Source organism: Petaurus breviceps, unplaced genomic scaffold (assembly GCF_028583685.1).
Source record: "Petaurus breviceps papuanus isolate PSGF00001 unplaced genomic scaffold, PetGlider_PUasm1.0 98, whole genome shotgun sequence".
Lineage (NCBI taxonomy): Eukaryota > Metazoa > Chordata > Mammalia > Diprotodontia > Petauridae > Petaurus > Petaurus breviceps.
In genome coordinates this window covers 36,860,512-36,875,925 of record NW_027187460.1, presented here as the reverse complement: position 1 = coordinate 36,875,925, position 15,414 = coordinate 36,860,512, and the positions used below count along the sequence as shown (strand labels likewise).

Here is a 15,414-nt window from a genome sequence, read left to right as displayed (position 1 = left end):
CTAAAAGATCCTGTCCATCTCTAACATTGTATATAAAGACAATGCTATAATAGATCATAAAAGATAATATGGAAAAAATGCTTTATAAATCTTATAATACTATATAAATTTTAACCATTAACAGAGATACAAAAAAAGAAGTAGTTTGTCCCAATAATGGATAGTGTGATTTGTTGCATGGGATTCTGATATAATCACTATGATCCTTGTTTATCAAAACTAAATTGTCGGGGTGGCCAGGTGGCTCAGCGAGTAAGAGCATCGGCTCTAGTGTTGAGAAGACCTGGAGATTGAATCCTGGGCTCAGACACTTAGCACCCACCCAGAAACACCTGGCCATGTAACCTTGAGCAAGTTACTTCACCCCAATTGCTTAGGGGTGGCCAGGTGGCTCAGCGAGTAAGAGCACCGGCTCCAGTGTCGGGATAACCTGGATCAAATCCGGGCTCAGATACTCAGCACCACACCCAGAAATAATAACTGACTGTGTAACCTTGAGCAAGTTACTTAACCCCAATTGCTTAAAAAAAAAAAACTAAATTGTCACTTGAATTCATATTTCTTCTTATATGTTGAGTATTTGTCTACTTGCTGGATTTGTATCCCTAATGTAAATCCCCAGTCCTTTTGTTTAGAATAGTAGAAGGTGCCATTTGGTATATAAATTATTATAATACTTTGATCCTTTTATGTATCTGCGACCTCATTATTTGTCTTATGGAGTCATGGCCAGTCATTGTACTGATCATAGTTTTTAAGTCTTTTATAGTTATTAAACTTTACAATATTGTCATTACTGTTTAAGGGCAGCTAGGTGGAATAGTGAATGGAGTGGTGGGCCTGAAGTCAGGAAGACTCACCCCCCTAAGTTCAGATCTGGCTTCAGACACTCCTAAGTTGTGTGACCCTGGGCAAGTCACTTAACTATGTTGCATCAGTTCCTCATCTGTGAAATGAAATGGCAAACCAATCCAGTATCTTGAGCCAAGAAAACTCCAAATGGGGCCATGAAGAGTTGGAAAGGACTGAACAACACCAACAGTCATTGTATAAATTGATTCCCCCCGTTTAGTTCACATTACTCCATATAAGTTCATACAAGTCATTCCAAGTTATGCTGTTTCTATATCTTGTCAAGCCCTTTTCAGAGATGCTCATCTACCTTTGGTATTCATCTTTACCCAAATCCCACCTGTGTCTCTAAGAAGCTATAGCAGGCACAGAGGTCACATCTTGGTAAAACTGTTTTGGCAGAAAGGCTAAACCAAATTGAGTATAACTGACAAGCTTTAAACATGTAGGTGAGTTAGGATGATGTCTACCCCAAGCATGTGAAGACTTTCTCTGGCAGAATGGGTGGATGAGAACAATTTGTTTCAAAGGTCACAAAGGTGTCTGAAGCAGGCACTGTGGAGTGTTTAGAGCTTGGTCAGTCATCGAAGATAACAAGGTCATCCATTGCATCCTGGACCATTGCCAGTCTTGACTTTTGTCCTGCCACTGGACCTCAATGACTCAGAAAGAGAGAGTGAGGCTGATGACTTTGTGTCATTCTGCCTCACTTAAATTCAATTCACATGCAAGTTAAGACATCACCTATGATGTCATTGGTCTTCTTCTAAAACAAAGGATGAACAACAATCTTTCATCATGTCTTAAGGTTCATTAATATTCTATTATGTTTATGTACCATAAATTGTTCAGCCATTCCCCAACTGGTGGGCGTTAAATTTTATTTCCAGTTCTTTTGTACAAAAAACAATGCCACTATAAATATTTTTGTGCAAATAGGACCTTGCGCCCTTTTTAAAAATCTTTTTGGATTGTAAGTCTAGTAGTATCATTGGTCAAAGAGCATGTACACTTTAGTGACTTTTTATGTATAGTTGAAGAGGTTACCCACTAAGAGGGTTAGGGTTGCTCTGGAGACCCCAAAATACCAACACTCTGGGTCCTGCCAAATGAATTTAACTCAATTCTTCTCAGCCAAAGAAAAGTAAAGTTTATTAAAAGTTCATTTGCATTAAACACAGAATAAGTCTGTACTAGGTCATTCTATGGCACTCACTATTCTATGGCACTCTCACAAACATGAAAACAGGATGGGGTCTTATATACAGAAGGTTGTGGGAGGAATCTAGGGGTGGTCTAGGGGAGGAGTTTGGGGAGGGTCTTCAGGAGGAGTTAATGAGGTCAATGAGTGATTAAGGGTGGGAAGTCACTGGAGGCTACAGACAATGGTGGCCAGTTCAAGGGTGGATAGATAAGTAGATGAAAAATGGAGGGCTAGGCTAGTAACTAGCCAAGAGTTAGTAGTTAATACCGGGTTTCCCTGATAATAAGACCTATCCCGAAAATAAGCCCTCCCCTTACTGTGTAAGATTCCTCGAAAATAAGCCCTCCCTCGAAAATAAGCCCTATTGAGATTGCTACTGTAGTGAAGGTGATCCCCTGCGCGCTACATGCTACATTACGGTACCCTCTGTATGCATCGTCCCCCCCCCCCGTGAAACGCACGCTGCACTCCAAGCTGCATCCAATCAGAGCTGCAGCAGTGAGCGCGTCATCCTGTTCTTCCCCAGTGATTTGCTTGCTGGCGCCATTGAGAGCAGTGCCACGGAGGAGAGCTGATGCAGGACAACATAAGCCCTCCCCTGAAAATAAGCCCTCTGGTGTTTTTCTTTCCAAAAAATTAATAAAACAGTGTCTTATTATCAGGGAAACACGGTAGCTAGTGGTTAGTACTAAAGGCTAAAGTCTGGGCCCAGCCACAATGTAAGGCTTATTTCCTCATGCAAATGCCTCATCAAATGGGATGATTTAATCAAGAATCCAAGGGAGGTTCCCAGAGCCTGTACCTCAAGGACTCAAGGAGAGCTCAAGGGGGCTCCCAGAGTTTCATCAAAGAGCCTCCTCATAGTTTCATCAAATTGATTTCTAGAATGGATCAATCACTTCATAATTATACCAACAGTACATAAAGTATGCCTTTCTTCCTATAGAATATCCAAAAATTTTAATTTTCCATTTTTGTCATTTTAGCCAATGTGATACAGGTGACTATAAACTTCAGAGTTGTTCTCATGTGCATTTCTCATATTATTAGTATAACAATCATATCCTGACCCCTTCCCCATCCCCCCCACCCCCCACCCCTGTCCCACTGCATTAAGGCCAGATATTTTACATTTTAAATTATATTTTGCATTTTTCTTCCTCTCCCAGGATTTGTAAGTTTGTTGTCACTGGCTCCAGCCTCTACTGATGGTGTTCTCTCAAGTGTAGGTATATGTAGGTGTATGTTCCTACACACTGAAGGCCAGGTTCATTTAGCTACTAACAGAAGATTAGCTTTTCCAAAGAAATATCTACTTTAAAGCTATAATCACAAATATACAAATTTACTCTCCCAATATGTGTTAAGCATAATTCCTCTTCCCTCCATACCTGCCCAGTTTCTGGGGAGGGGATGAAGGGATTAGGTTGATGGTTTAGCTCAGTTCCTATAGAACATAGTTCCAAATCCACTCTTCCCCCCCCCCTTTGGTTTGAGTATCAGGCATCCTGGTTTCTCAGGCTTCCTTGTTGGGCTGACTGGCTCCTTGAAATCCTAGCCCTACTGTTGCCATGACTTCAGTTTCCAATCAGGTGAAACCAATTGCCACTAGCACTTAAAATTGAAAAGGTGAAATGATACAAAACATCCCAGGCTAATTTCTCAGAGCCCAGGTTAAAGTGAGGCACAGTACCTTTCCTCAATGAGCTCACATTCTAATAGATATGTAAATAGGTACATACAAGTTATATACAGTGAAAATGGAAGGAAATCTGAAAGGAAGGGCACTAGTGGTGGTGGGTGGGAGGGATTGGAAAAGAATTTCTGCATAGGGTGGTAATTGGGCTAAGTCCTGAAGCATAGTTTGAGGTCTGTTACTGATAGTCTTCCTTCCTTCCCACCTTTATTATTGTTGTTGTTGTTATTATTATTTCCCTTGAGATTACTGACTTTTGTTTTTCTAGAGGATTTTTTTCCCCTAGATTTATAAAGTAACTTTTTGGTAGTTTGATTGGTATGGTTCTGAATATGTAAATTAATGTAGGTAAAGTAATTTTAATTATACAGGCACATAGCAATTAATATCTTTCTAATTTTAATAGTCTATCTATTTCTTTAAAGGGTATTTTGTACTTGTATTCTTATAATTCCATTGTGTGTCTTGGAAGCTGGACTCTCAGATTTTTATATATATTCTGTAGCTAAATTGACTGAAATTTCTTTTTAAAAAATCTCTTCCTGCTGGGTTTTGCTGGTAATATACAAAAGGACTAATGATTTTGTGGCTTTATTTATATCCTATTACTTTGCTGAAGTTGTTTTAATTAATTTTAGTTGAATATCAAATATTTTCTAGGTAAACTATCATGTCATCTACAAAAGGTAAGAATGTTGTTTCCTCTTTGTCTATATTTATTCTCAGTTTCTCTTTTCTTCTTGCTATAGCTAGCATTTCTAGAATGATATCAAATGCTGCCCAACTTTATCATTTATAGATGAGTAGACTCAGGTTCAGGGATATTGACTCACTATGGTCATAAAAGTAGTAAGTGCTACAGACAGGATTTGAATTTAGGTCCTTTGACTCCAGATATAGTTCTACTTCCATTGGACCATGGGTTTGATTGACACTGGGCCTATTTTTACCTGGTTAGATATAAAATGCCTCATCACTACAGGGATGACCAACGAACAATAGTTTTTTGTTGGTCACAGCAACAACCATGAAACTATCTACTAAGATTTTAAAGATTTGTGATCAGTGGATCTAATTGATGAAATCACAGATCTTTCAAATAATTACAAGTCTACAGTGTTAAGTTTTGATCAGTGTTAAATTTTTTTGTCAACATGAGCTTTCAGTTGATGAGACTCAAAGGCTATTTCTGCATGAGCAAAGTAAAACTGGAAATTAAATACATGATTCAGACCTTGGGCTATTTTGTCATCTGAAATATCCAAATAATGATTTTGATATGAGACTTTGAGACTAGAAGCAACTCAGTTTTTTCCTTCACTTTCAGCATCTAGAAATTGCCTGAAAGTGTTAATTTAAAATAAATGAAAAAAATCAAGAAAGCCTTTAATAGATTTTTTCCCATATCCATAGTATTTCCAGTAGCTTATTCAGACTGTAATTTTTAGAGTTTTTATACTTCCTTGAAATACTTGTTTTTTTAAAGAGGATATAAGATCACTGCATCCATATTGAAATAATGTAATATATTTGATTAAATGTATCTTTTGGTAATCTTATAGCTATTTGCCCAAACTCTTACATAACGAAATGAATTAGATTCATTGTAGTCTACTGAAGCTTTTATTTAGGAAATTTTACTAAGTAGCAAGCATTGGGCATGGACAAAATGTGAAATTTTGCCTAATTCAGTAATCTTCTAACACATCGATAATATAATTTGTAATTTTGCATATTATCTAGATTTGTGATTTGGGTCTCTGAATGGTATATAACAATAAAAGGCAAACTTCGAGCCCAGATACTTAATTATGGAGCATTATCATTTCTATCCTTAGTTCCTTAATCAAAGAAGCTATTAGAAATGCAAATAAAAAAGGAAATTGGATTAGGAAAAAAATAGATTGCTGATGCTCAGATCAGATAGCTGATATTAGATAATCAGCTTGAAATTGGACCCTATTTAACAATAGAAATAAATAATGCAGGTACCTTATCATAAACCTTTTCAATTTCAGGGATGAGATGCAAAATTATTTCTGTCTTTATATTCAGCTTTCATGTTTTCTGTTATTCTGAAATAGCTATTAGCAATTAAAATATATATATATATGCATATATATTAAATTTTAGCTGACATTACTGCATGGAAAATATACATGGAGCTTCTGAGATATTTTCCCCTTAGTTTGCTTTATGTTTTAAAAGTCATCTTTGTCATCCAGCACTTATCGACCTCTCAAAAGGAGCCTGCTGTTTTCTGTTGAATATACTAAAAATAATAATTTGCAATTTTCCCTATTTTTAGTGTTTCCCATTCTTCTTGTTGGATATGAAATCTCCTCCATGTCTTCTAATTTAGCAAATGCCTGCACATTCAGAGTTCTAACTGATTTTTTAAACTTTCAATTTAAAGACTGAAAGAAATAGTCTTCATGGAAAGTTGCATAAACTGTGTTGAATAGTAATTGGTTAATAGATTTAGTTTACTTACAATTTTAATACCTTACATTTTTGTAAAATATGTTACAGTTTTCAAAGCACTTAATGTACATTATTGTGTTATGACCTTGTGGAAAGAAGACTGGAGTTGAACAGGGAGACCTGGGCTTATATTTCACCTTAGATATTTTCTGGTTGGACAACCATGGACAATCTCTCAGCTTCAGTTTCCTTATTTGTGAAATGATGATAATATGAGAATTACCTTACATGGTTATTGTGAGTGAAAACCTTGCGAACCTAGAAATGTGAGTTGTTCTTACTATTACTGTTAACATTCATAACAACTCTGTGAAGTAGGGTAGGTGGGTATTATGATTATTATTCTCAATTTACCGATGGCTACAGTGTTAAGTGCCAGGCACTGTTCTGAAACGGAGATACAAAAACAAAAAAAACAAGGTAATCCTAACTGTTAAGGAACTCATCCTTTAATTATGGGAAGGGAAATGGATAAAAAATGACCTGGATGGTGAAAAGTCTGGAAAGTGAGTTGAGGCATGAGAGGTAAGACAAGGCTGGAGTCATTCCAGAAACAGTGGTCCCATTGAGGGAATCATCAGTTGGGAAAGTGGAGTCCTAGGCTGAAAGTTTCTTCTGGATGAGAAGGTAGTTGTCAAAGGGGAGCAATCTGGCAAGTGCTCGAGTCTAAAGAAACTGTGGCCTGAGAAATCAAATGATTTCCCCAGGTCACACAGCCAATTAATTGCAAAGCCACAGCCAGAAGCCAAGCCTTCTGACTCAGGTATATATTCTACTATATCATTCCACAAGATACCTCCTCTAAGAGAAATATTAGAAGTCATATGAATTGATTTGATTGAACTAATCAACCATTTTTCCCCACAATTACAAATATGTATAGTCAAGTAAAACAAATTCCTTCCCTGTCTATGTCTCACCATAATATACTTCCATTTGCACTCTCAACTCTCTATCAGGAGGTGGATAGCATGTTTCATCATGATTCCTCTGGGATTGTGATTGGTTATTGTGTAGATTAGTTATTAAGTCTTTCAAAGTTTGTCTTTACAATACTGTGGTTATTGTATAAATTATTCTCCTGATTCTATTCACTTTACTTTGAATCAATTCATGCAAGCCTTCTCAGGTTTCTCTAAAACCATCCCTTTTTCATTATTTCTTACAGCACAGTAATATTCCATTATAGGAGATCATCTCCAGTCATCCTTATCTATATCTTGCCACTGGACCCAGATGGCTCTGGAGGAGAAAGTGAGGCTAGTTGCCTTGCACAATCCTGCCTCACTTAGGTCCAATTCACTTCCAAGTCATGGCATCATTTTATGTGATGTCATGGTCCTCTTTGAGAATTAAGGACAAACAGCATTCCATCATAGTAATAAAACAACATATTCAGCTATTCCCCAGTTGATGGGGATGTGATGATGCCATCACAAAGAGAGCTGCTATGAATATATTTGTCCCTATGGAATACATACTTTTTAATGATTACTTAGAAAACAAAAGCTTTACCCTCTCTGAGGCAAGTTTAAATTCTAGGCTCTAGCTGAACTAAACAGAATAGCATTCCCACAGATTTCCCTGACTTCCCCAGAGAAGTCAAATGGGTCTCCTAGCAGGCATGGTAACTGGTTCTTGCAAGATTTGACCTGATAAGACATCACTGGAAGTAAAATAGATAATTTAGATTACATGAAATTAAAAAAGCTTTTGTACAAACAAAACTAATGCACCCCAAATTAGAAGAAAAACAGGAAACAGAAAAAATATTTTCAGCAAGTTTCTCTGACAAAGGCCTCATTTCTCAAATATATATGGAACTGAGCCAAACTTATAAAAATAAGAGCTAGTTACAGTTGATAAATGGTCACAGGAGATGAACAGGCAGTTTTCAGAGAAAGAAATTAAAGGTATAAATAGTCACATGAAAAAATGCTCTAAATCACTTCTGATAAATCACACCTAATATGACAGAAAAGGAAAATGACGGTGCTAGAAGAGATGTGGGAAAATTGGGACACTAACACATCATTGGTGGAGTTGTGGACTACTCCAACCATTCTGGAAAGCAATCTGGAACTATGCACAAAGGGTTATAAAACTGTGCATACCCTTTGACCCAACAATATCACTACCAGGTCTGTATCCCAAAGAAATTTTTTTAAAAGGAAAAAGCTCTTGTAGGAATTCTTGTTAGGATTGTGTCTAATTCATATTTTTTGATGCTTTGCTTGTAGCTGTTTTGATTTCATTGTCTTTTTCTGAGTTTGTGTGTCACCATGGTCATTTTTTTTCTCATTTTCTCACCCTATTTCTTGATTTGAAACTTTATGTTAAAGTCGGGATCTGTTCCAAGGGAGTGTGGGGGGAAGAGGAGCTCTTTCTTAAGGTTCATGTTTTTCCACACTGCTGTTTTCAGAGCTGGTTCTGGGAGTTTGAAGTTTTCATTGCTTCCAAGGTGGTGTGATCTAGGGAAAGGTTTGATCACTACTCTCTTGAAGTGCACTCTGGTCCTTTCCCAGGAAGGGCCCCGATCCCTTGGGACCAGAACATTTTTCCTCATGGTCTCTAATCCCTTGGGGCCACAAGTGATACTGCACATCAGGGCTTCTACTCCCACTCGACCAGAAGTACTCCTCTCTGCCCTTGACCTATGACCCAGAAGTGAACATAGGTAATGGAGCTTCCAAACAGCATCTGGTCCTATGTCTAGTGCCAGCACAAGGATACCCTGAGATCTCTTCCTGACCGTTGCCAGATGCCTTTACTGTCTCTGATTTGCAACATCCCTAAGCAGAAGCTGCTGCTTCTTTCACCATCACTTAGTCCCACCACTGGTGTTTCATTCACATGGACTCCTGGCCATTTTCCTTCTCTGTGTCACAGATCTCTCTTTCTCACCTCCTATGTTATTTTGGGCCAGAAGGATGTTTGATTCTGACCTCTGTTGACTCTGCCGCTCCAGAATTCAATTTGAGACAGTATTTTAAAGTTGTTTGAAGGGAAGTGTTGGGAGAGCCCAGCTGAGTGCTTCACTACTCCACCATCTTGGCTTTACCCACAAGGACATCATTGATAAGGAATGCTTAGTATTGATAACTGATCGACAGGATCATCATCAGTAAACTAGGTCATAGGTAGATAGCCATGGAGGAGCAGGACAGGGTCTTATATTTCTGGGTGGTTGCTGACAGAGCCCAGCTTTGTAAGGAAATGTCTAATTGGAAGGCTTTAGGCTCTGTTAGTGTGATATTTTTAACTTCTTTGCCTTGAGCATTTTCCAAGTGGAAGGGAAGCAGGAGAGAAGAACATCTTCAAAGTAACTAGAAGGTTTTATAGGCCCTGTGGATCTCATTCCCATCATGTTCTTAGGACTCTGTTGTCAAATTTATCCTAAGGAGTAAGATCTTTTTTTAAGGTTTCATATTATACTCATTTCTGAATAAACACCTTCCTCCCAATTAGTCTTCCCTTGTAAGAAAGATGAAAACAACAAAAATTTAACAATTTATCAGAACCAACACATCAGCTGTGTCTGATATCATATGGGGCATTCCATAGCCATAGTCCCACAGCTCTTCAGTGAAAGGGGGGAGGTGCGTTTTCTCTTCTTTTCTGGGGGACCAACCTTGATTAATATTTTTTTTGGCCTTTTGGAGGGCAATTGGAGTTAAGTGACTTGCCCAAAATCACAGGTCTAGTAAGTGTGCCAAGAGTCTGAGGCTGGATCTGAACTCAGGTCCTCCTGACTCCAGGGCCAGTGCTCTATTCACTGCACCACTGAGCCACCCCAACCTTGATTAATATTAATTGTATATTGTTTGGTTTCATTTTAGTATTCCTTCTATTTATGGTATTGTAGACTCAGTGTGCATATTGTTTTCCTGGTTCTTCTTACTTTTCTCTATATCACTTCATATAAGCCATCCTGTATTTCTATTTGTCATTTCTTTGGGTGCAATGTTTCAGTGCATTCATGCATCACAATCTGTCTACCTATTTGTGGTGGGTTCTTGCCTAAGCTAAAGTTCTACTATAATCTTTCTTCTCTTCATGACATAGAAACCTAGGTCATATAGACAGCCAGGAAGTGAGGTAGAGAGATCACTAGACCTGGAGTCAAAATAGATCTGGCTTCAAATCCCACCTCAGACACTTATGAACTGTGCAATCCTGGATAAGTTACTTAACTGCTCCTAGCCTCAATTTCCTCATCTGTAAAATGGGGTTAATAATAGGACCTCCCTCCCAGCATTAAAGGGAGGAAAAAATAAAATATTTGCATGCCTTGGAGTGCCATCCTATCATTCTCATTCTGAAAGTCTTTCAGTAACCTCTGACAAGTTCTACCAAGTAAATAAAGTCAAAAGTGTGAATGGCAAGTAGCAAGTTGCAAGGACCAGGCTTAATTAAGGTCAAAGTGACTCATCACTAGATGGTCAATCAGCAGGTGATGGATATTTTTCACCCACCGCAATTTACAGGTCCCTATGAAGGCATGAAGCAATTGGGGTCTATTTTAATGGACCAGGAGCACATTGATCAAATACTTGATAGTTAGGTCAAGGGTTAGGAACCTGCAACCTCAAGGCCACATGTAGCCCTTTGGGTCCTCAAGTATGGCCCTTTGACTGAATCCAAACTTCACAGAAACATGAAGTTTGGATTCAGTCAAAGAATTGCACTTGAGGACCTGGTGGGCACATGTGGCCTTGAGGCTGAAGGTTCCCCACTCCTGTTTTAGGTAATAAAATAAAGAGGGTCTTGAGAGGGGTTAAAGGAAACCAGGGCTTTACATTCCCCAAGAAAATCTTCCTAAAGGCTGGCAGTTCCTTTGACCAGTTCAGTGCCAGGCTCATCGTAAGGCTTAATAAATGCTTGTTGATTGACCTACTGGCCTTAGGGGCTCCCTCCTTTTCACTAAGGTTATTTGGATGGTGGCTGTGCCTATACTCACATTAACATGAGAAAATATGATCCCCCTTTTGCTGGCCAGACAAGCAATCAAAGAATCCCAGATTGTACATATTAGATATATAAATATTAATAATAACTTTCTGCCCTTAAATATTACATGTCAAAGCTAATATTCTGCTCTCTTTGTCTATATATCTGTTTTTCAATATTTGCCACTAGAACTTTATTAATAAATGTTAAGCTCCTTTTTTTCCCCATGTGTGTTTAATCTAGATCATCCTGCTCAAAATACCAAGAAAATTCTCACTGTCCACTTATTTATTGATGGGAGATAGTACTGTAGTACGTGTCCTACATTTTTAGTGATAGGAGATGTTATTGGGATGAATGTAATTTTACAAGCTAAATATTTTACATCGTATTCAACAAGAAATAAGGGTATTTAAGAGAACTGTATTTGAGTCCTCCTATCTGACAGAGCTAGGATTTGGATACCTATCTTATGACTTTAAATCCTTTGCTCTTTCCACTGAACTTTTCTGACTTCCCTGTGCCCATCTTTGTCTTGAAATTACCAGGTACTGATGTGGTTTGGAGGGTCTTGACAAGTTCTTCATAATATTTGTCTATTTCTTCATCTTCCATTACAGTACCTGACATGTGGGCTTTCTCATATATTCATTTTTTTGGTTTTACTTCCACATTTCTTATATTTTATTTTTTCTAATTACATGTAAAAACAATTTAAATATTTGTTTTAAATTTTTTTGAGTTTCAAATTCTCTCCTCTCTCTCCCTTTGCCTCTCTCTGATATGGCAAGTAATTGGATATAAGTTACATATGAACAGTAATGTGAAACATTTCCATATTAGTCATGTTGTAAAAGAAAAGCATGAACAAAATAAAGAAGAAATAAAGACAGTAAAAAATAGTATGCCTTGATCTGCATTCAGATTCTATCAGTTCTTTCTCTGGAGGTGAACAGTATATTTCATCATAAATCCTTCAGAATTGTCTTGGATCCATTCCCCAATTGATGGATTTTCTTTCAATCTCCAATTCTTTGCCACCACAAGAAGAGCTGCTATAAATATTTTTGTATATATGTATCATTATTCTTTTTAAAAAAATATCTTTGGGATATAGACCCAGTGGTAGTATTGCTGGGTCAAAGGGTATGCACAGCTTTATAGCCCTTTGAGTGTAGTTCCAATTTGCTCTCCAGAATGGTTGAATCAGTTCACAACCCCATGTACTATACATTAGTGTCCCAATTTTCCCCAATCCTCTTCAAAATCATTTTCCTTTTCTGTCATATTAAACACTATGATAGGTGTGAAGTAGTACATTAGAGATGTTTTAATTAGCATTTTTTGAGGGGGTAAGGTAAGGCAATTGGGGTTAAGTGACTTGCGCAAGGTCACACAGCTAGTAAGTATGTCAAGTATCTGAGGCCCGATTTGAATTCAGGTCCTCCTGACTCCAGGGCCAGTGCTCTATTCACTTCGCCATCTAGCTGTCCCTAATTAGCATTTTTCTAATCAATAGTGATTTTCCTGTTGACCTTCAAAGTTTCTTGGACTGGAAAATTGCTTCACCCTGCCCTTTCATGGGTTCTGTCACTCCAGGATTCATTTTGAGGTATTATTTTAAAGTTGCTTGGAGGGGAATTTGGGAGAGCTCAGGAGAGGCTCTGCCTTTACTCTGCCATCTTGGCTCTGCCTCATATATTTATATTAATTGGAATGAGAGGTGCTCTGGGAAAGGGGTAGAATGGTATCCTTGGAGGATGGTGGCCTGAAATCTTCTATATGGAAATGATGTGCTTCTTCCTTCTAGGTCACTAGACTAAAAGGGGGTAGAGCAGAGAAATACACTTTCTCCCTCTGATAATCCTCTTTACCTTGTGGTTCTCTGGTGAACTTGACCCCTGCCATGATCAATTCAGGGAGAAAGCATACCCCCTCTAGTTATTAGTGTTACGAGGGAGGAAATATTCCCCTTCCAAGTTTGCATTCTGGGACAAAGACATGATTGCCTAGTGTTAGTTATGACTCAATTAAAGGTCATACATTATTACCTTTTTTGTTTATGAGTCACCATGACCAAAGAATTGATTAGCTGGTAGTCAAAGTGTTTCAGATGAGTCCATCTATACTTAGCTTCAGTTTGACTTTTAAAGTCCTTCAAAACCTGTCCTGAATCTATCTTTTTAACCTTACTCTACTTTTCATACTCTATGGCACAAATTATCCTTCTTAGTTTTTCCTCACATAAGACATTCCACCTCTTTGCTTTTGTATTGGCTTTTCACTCTCACCTCACCTTTACTCTTGAAATTTTTAATTTCCTTTAAGACTAGTATATTAAATGTCACCTTTTGCATGAAGCCTTTTCTGCTGCTTCCCTCAGTTTCTGGTGCCCCCTCTCAATAATTACATTATATTTATTTTGCATGAGAGTCAATATAGTAATATGTTGAGAGCCATCCTTGGAACTAATAAGATTTGAATTCTAGTATTTCCTATGACACATGCTAGCTGTATGACTCTGGGCAAGTCACTAAATCTCTTGGTGCTCTAGAACAATGGACTTGAAGATGGGGACCATGCCTTGGCCGCAGAGGTCATGTGGCCAACAAATCAGAGGGTTAGAAGAGGGGGTGGCATCCTATGCTTCTTATGATGGCCAATTGTGGGGCTTGCTTTTTTAATATGACCACACTTCTCTTTGTTCCCTTAATACTCTACCTATCAGTCCCTCCCTCTGCTGTCCAAGTCCCAGTTTCCCATATATGGACTAGATAAGATAGAATGAGTCACAAGGAATAGAAATAGGGATGGATGGATTATGATTTGAATTGCAGATATAACCTTATCTTTCCCCCTAAATCCACCCCTCTTAAAAAATTTCTCAATTAATTTCGATAAACACTTATTAAATACCTACTATGTGCTAGGCATTCTGCCGAGTACTATTACTATTAAAGATACCATCATTCTCCCAGTCACCCAGATTCTCACAATCTCTCTTTTTTAAAGAATTAATTAATTTATTTTTAGTTTTCAACATTTATTTCTATAAATTTTCCCCTTCCCTTCCCCCTCTCTTTCCCTTTCCTCCCCAAGATGACCTGCAATCTGATATAAGCTTTACATACACATTTCTATTAAATGTATTTTCCATTTCACATTAGTTATGTTGGATAGAAGAATTACAAAGAATGGGAGAAACCATGAGAAAGAATAAAACAACAACAAAAAAAGAAAATAGTCTGCTTCATTCTTTATTCTGACTCTGTAGTTTTTTCTCTGCGTGTGGATGGCACTTTCCATCATGAGTACTTTGGAAATGTTTTAGGTCCTTGCATTGCTGAGAAGGGCTAAGTCTATCAAAATCAGTCACTGGATAATGTGGCTGTTACTGTGTACAATGTTCTCCTGGTTCTATGCACTTTACTCAGAATCAGTTCATATAAATCTTTCAAGGTTTTTCTGAAGTCCACCAATTCATCATTTCTTATAGCATAATAGTATTCCATTACAGTTCATATACCACAACTTGTTGAGCCATTCCTCAATTGATGAACATCCCCTTAATTTCCAGGTCATGACCACCACAAAAAGAGCTGCTATAAATATTTTTGTAAATGTGGGTCCTTTTCCCATTTTTATGATCTCTTTGGGACATAGCCCTAGAAGTGGTATTGCTGGGTCAGAGGGTATGAACATTTTTATAGCCCTTTGGGCATGGTTCCAAATTGCTCTCCAGAATGGTTGAATCATCTTACAACTCCACCAACAATGAATTAGTGTTCCAACTTTCCCACATCTTCTCCAACATTTATCATTTTCCTGTTTTGTCATGTTAGCCAATCTGATAGGTGTGATGTGGTACCCCAGGGTTGTTTTGATTTTCATCTCTCCAATCAATAGTGATTTAGAGCATTTTTTCATATGATTATAGATAGGTTTAATTTCTTATTCTGAAAACTGTTTGTTCATATCCTTTGACCACTTTTCAAATGGCGAATGACTTGTATTCTTGTAAATACAGTTCTCTGTATAATTTAGAAATGAGGCCTTTATCAGAGACACTGGTTGTAAAAATTCTTTCCCAGTTTTCTGCTTCCCTTCTAATCTTGGTTGCGTTGCCTTTGTCTGTACAAAAATTTTTCAAGTTAATGTAATCAAAATTGTCCATTTTGCATTTCATAATGTTCTCTACATCTTGTTTGGTCATTAATTCCTCCATTTT

The 15,414-nt window shown here is 37.7% G+C and overlaps 1 protein-coding gene across 1 annotated transcript in view; it reads right to left on the bottom strand.

Annotated features, from left to right (window-relative positions):
* SAMD12 (sterile alpha motif domain containing 12) overlaps positions 1–12,414 on the bottom strand; it is a 604,883-nt gene extending 592,469 nt beyond the window's left edge. Inside the window, exon 1 of the mRNA XM_069081255.1 lies at positions 12,402–12,414. The gene's annotated coding sequence lies outside the window, so the exon portion shown is untranslated. The remainder of the gene's footprint in view (positions 1–12,401) is intronic.
* Between the last annotated feature and the right edge of the window lie 3,000 nt (positions 12,415–15,414).